This window comes from Dermacentor albipictus, chromosome 2, assembly GCF_038994185.2.
Source record: "Dermacentor albipictus isolate Rhodes 1998 colony chromosome 2, USDA_Dalb.pri_finalv2, whole genome shotgun sequence".
Classification (NCBI taxonomy): Eukaryota; Metazoa; Arthropoda; class Arachnida; order Ixodida; family Ixodidae; genus Dermacentor; species Dermacentor albipictus.
In genome coordinates this window covers 65,653,747-65,658,842 of record NC_091822.1, presented here as the reverse complement: position 1 = coordinate 65,658,842, position 5,096 = coordinate 65,653,747, and the positions used below count along the sequence as shown (strand labels likewise).

General features: G+C 45.4%; 1 non-coding gene across 1 annotated transcript; it reads left to right on the top strand.

The window, feature by feature from the left end:
• Positions 1–5,024: 5,024 nt before the first annotated feature.
• Positions 5,025–5,096, top strand: TRNAA-CGC (transfer RNA alanine (anticodon CGC)). Its single transcript has one exon. It is a non-coding gene; the product is annotated as a tRNA-Ala (tRNA).

The window sequence follows — 5,096 nt, the reverse complement described above, 5'->3', positions numbered from 1 at the left end:
CCTCCCTGCCTTTCTAAGCATCATTTCCCTCTGGGGATACGAAACAAGCAGTGCACATCGAAAGCTAAATAATGAATCTGCATGACAATACGTAAAAATGCTCCACGTTCCTAGTCACATTTAATTTGTGGAAGAGCCGGTGAATGCAGCTGGCAGCTTTTCCACGAAAACGGCAACGTACCGATGTCGATACTGCTCCGTGTCTTCGCTTCTCCTTTTTCTATTTGTGTGTGTGTGTGCGCGTGTGTGCGTGCGTGCGTCTGTGTGTGTGTGTGCGTCTCTCTCTCTCTCTCTCTCTGTGTGTGTGTGTGCGTCTGTGTGTGTGCGTGCGTCTGTGTGTGCGTGCGTGCGTGCGTGCGTCTGTGTGTGTGCGTCTGTATGTGTGTGTGTGATCGTGTGTGCGTGTGTGTGTATGTGTGTGCGTGTGTTTGTGTGGGGGGGCAACAACTCAACACTACTTGCGTCCCATCTCTTGCCCATCTACAGGGAACGCAACGTCGCGCAACAGCAACTTCTCACGCCATGCACTATCACGATCATCGCTACTAGATACTTCGCTACTAGATACTAGAAACTAATCTAGTAACGTTGATCACGATCGTCGACTCCGCGACGCTGTCGTCTGCATGATCCCGTCATGCTCTGCATGGAATGCTCCTGACGTCACGCAGAAGGTGGCCTCTAACTGAGGAGGAGGTGCGGTACGGCGTTCGAGGCAAATAATTAAATTAGTTTGTAATCTGTGTGCAGCTCTCAAGCCTGCTTTCTTGAGGACATGACGGAAGTGCCCAGAGGAACGTGCCCAGCGAATTTTTGTCGACATCCGTCGACATCGAAAAAGCGAACGCAGACGTCGTTGACACGCGTGGGGTGAATCGCTCCAGCGGCGACACTTTCCCTAACGAAACGCATTCTTTTTTGATGAGCACCACGGCTTGCGAAGCCTCTACGTTTGTCGTTTTCTCGTGACCATTTCGCGGTGCGAGCTAGAAACCCCTGGGTTCCTCAAACTCGCAACGGACACTTTCTTTTTGTTCAAACTGGTGAAGGACACACACGAGACAGAACTCACGTGCGTCATGGGTGTCGTCCAACATCTTACTTAGCCGCGGCGAAGTAGAGAGAACATACTTGTATCAGCTATGTAGTTGGTTTGAGGAAGGTAGGCGCGTTTAAAGAAAGGACAAGGACACAAGTCCCTCTTCTCCTGTTTTCGTATCATGCTCGGTTTCTTAGCTACGGACACGAAGAAGGATAGACATAGTCATGGGCCGCCGCTGCTGCTGTAGGGGTGCGTGGCACCCTACAGATAATTAATTATGTTGACGGCAGCTGGCTCGCGTATACGACAATCTCGGCTCCACGTTTACCGTGCGTGATACGCGCACTATACTTGTGGATGGGACCGCAGGATGCGTGCACGAATTCAGCTCGCTGCGTTTTGATCAATTTTATATACTTTTTTTAAATTATTGGGTTTTACGTGCCAAAACCACTTTCTGATTATGAGGCACGCCGTAGCGGAGGACTCCGGAAATTAGGACCACCGGGAGTTCTTTAGCGTGCGCCTAAATCTAAGTACACGGGTGTTTTCGCATTTCGCCCCCATCGAAATGCGGCCGCCGTGGCCGGGATTCGATCCCGCGACCTCGTGCTCAGCAGCCCGTCACCATATCCACTAGGCGACCACGGCGGGTTTTTATACATTTCATGGGTAGCTCTCGTTTCTCACTTTCTCCGTGTTCCAGGTAGCGCAGCGCTTCATCGGCAGACACATGCATAAGGAAGGACCGTTACGGACGGTACGCGACAGGCGCAGCTAAGGCACAAAGCAAGCGTTCATCCATTAAATATATATATATATATATATATATATATATATATATATATATATATATATATATATATATATATATATATATATATATATATATATATATATATATAGCTTTGGCACATTTTATATATAGCTCTGGTTACCCGATTAAATGCAATCGTACGCCCGCAAGACTGGCAAGCGTGCTTCGAGATCGACCTTCTAACAAGAGTGCGTCAGACCAAGATTTTACATACCGTAATTGCGTAGCGCGCTTTTACTCAGTGTCTGTATACATATATGACTATTCCATTTAAACAGCTGGCTCGTCCGATCTCAAATTTTGCGTTCATAACATTTTGCAGTGAGTTTATTTGATTATCACGCTTTTGGGGCATCGCTTACCCACCTAGCTTTGCCCAAAATAAACAAGATTGTATGTCATCTGCAGTGGCGCCACTCCACAATTTCTGTTCCTTTTGATAGGATGAAGGCTTGGCCCGTCGGAAAGAATATGCATGTGTCAGGGCCCCAGTCGTAAGCGAAATTGAGAAGGAAGGAACACGTGCGCCATCGACGTCATTGGAAACGCCGCGTTCACTGTAGGAGTGAGAGATGGCCCATCGTTGCAGGTAAATATATTGAGTGGCGCTGCCGCAGACGACATCCACTTTGATTTATGCTTAACAAACTTGCAATAAACGCCCACAATCTTTGCATTAAACTAAACTCCCTGCAAAATACTAACCACCCGCAACGTTTGGCCTCAAACAAGCCATCGGTGTAGCAGGATTACATGGCACTCCTATTTATGTGACACTTAGTACATCAGTGGATACGGCGAAAAACGATAGGCATCGCCAGTGATGATTATGCTGTCTAATGACATCCTCTTCAAATCGGGTGCTGACAAGCAGACACTTCACAGAGTTAATATGTACAACTTTAGAGGGAAAACTCACCACAGCGCCCATGTATTGACATCGGCGACCGCAAGGACGCTGCTATTGTGCACCAGAATTCTAGCACACTATAGACGCTGCCATGTTGCTAGTCTTCCGCAGGCGCGCAGGCGCAGGCGACCCTGAGCTCCCGAACGTAATCCCGAGCCTCCCTCTCCGTATGGTGGCGCCTTCTGTCATGCCTGTTATGCCTCTGTCATGCCTCTGTCAACGGCTCTATCATGTCTTATTCTTTCCTTGCAATGATTACTTGGTTAATGATTGTACCATTTTTTATGGTTCGCAATGTTTTTTACATTGCATTTCTGTTTGCTGGCATAATGTCTAAGCCAACTTGTCATTTTTTTGCTCATGTATTGTTTTTGTCGGTCCTGAATCAGTGCCTGTGCCTTCAGCTGCTGCCCTCAGACCGGGTTTAAGGTCCATCAAGTTGTTGCGAGCCACTTTTTCCTTAAATCCCCCATAAGTTGTATGTTTATGGATATAAAGGCATATTGTATTGTATTGTATTGTATTGTATCCAGTTCAGGCTCCTGCACACGCATACTTTTTCCATTTTCCAAATAGTTATCCGATCTTTCTGAAAAACATACGGAATGAACGTTACACGTTGTCCATATGCACGTGCTACGTGTTAATGCTTATTGCATACTATTTTGAATATTTTAGCTTTAGAAAAATGAGACGTAGCAACACGGCTGTTGTCACTTTTTGTTCAGCATTTCCTCCACAATTAACGTACTGACTCCATGAGTCACCAAGCTTATGTAGCGATCTGGTAGGTAGTAACCAAACATTTTCGCGGCCTAATGGCCTCGTCTCCAGTTAATCTCAATGAAATTGACGGCCACGTAAGTATCCTAACGTAGTTTGAATGCAAAAGCATCATTAATTCTCTAATTAATTGGTTATGTTCATGACACGTGACTTCATACGTTGTCACGCCTCCTTCACAATTTTACCGTGATCCACCTCGATTTAATTTCTACCAACGCACATTGCCCTAATTTGTACCAACCTCAATTCACTTAATCTACCTTGCTCTAATTTGTACCAGCCTTAATCCACCTTGATCCACTTTAATCTACCTTAATCCGCTTAATTTACCTTCATTCACTTTACTCCACCTTAAGTCACTTCACTTCAACTTGTTCTAACTTTAATTCACTTTGTTTCACTCTAATTCACCTTAATTCACTTTATTCGCGTTAATTACTTGTAATTACTACTAAATAACGTTTTTATACTAATTAGTATCTTCAGTATTACTACTCATGGCATACAAGACGCTGATGACGTCGCACTGACTTTTGGTACCACACGTAGCTAACAAGAACATCGGCTTTAACTGCTTTCGCATTTAAAATTGAGTCACTTAAGCATCCTTACGTCATTTGAATGTTAAAGAGTTAACTTCTCTGGTTAACTGGTTACGTCATACAGTGTCATTTGTCCTTCACAACTCTACCTTAATCACAGTGTAATTCTTACACTTTGCCCTTAATCCACCTCGCTCAAATTAGCACCAACCTTGATCACATTTATACCACCGTAATCCACTTTAATCCACCACTCTGTATTGCTACTGATGTCGTACAATATGATAATGACGTCACATTATTTTTTGGTACCACTCGTTGCGTGCAACTCTGGCTTTTCTGCCTCACGGGACATATGCTTTCGCATCAATAGCGACAAACACAACACGAATATTTTGCTCTCACCGTGAGATGAGATGATCAGTAGGCTGACTTAGCCATTTATTTCTTGTTTTCACGATGGAGAGCAACTAGCCAGGGTGACTAAATCGAAGCGGTTGGCATGGTCGCTGCCAAGTTGTTGGGCAACCACGGCAACTGGCGAAAGCCGGCGCGAGGACTTACGGTGACAAGCGAAAATTTCTAGGCAGCAAAAAACCGCTGACGTGACAGGTGACTGCGACATATCACTGTGCGCAGCGCTGAAAGTGCGCAATATATGTCACAGCACCGATAACGATGTTCAAGTGCGTAGGAAAGCGAGACGGTTCGCTGGCACTCATTCTGGATACAAACACAAAGGAAACGCAAACTAGCATTGTTATCTGATAGTGACGAAAGACAGGTAATCTACTTCACATCTCAGGGCGAAAATAATAGTTTGTGCATGCGTTGTGTGTAATCTTGAACTAAACCACAAAACTTTGAACAATGCAGTGCACGCTGCCTTGACCTTTACAACTTGACGTATGTTGCACCAAGCGTACCGGGGGTGTAGCTCAGTGGTAGAGCGCTCGCTTCGCATGTGAGAAGTCCCGGGTTCAAACCCCGGCACCTCCA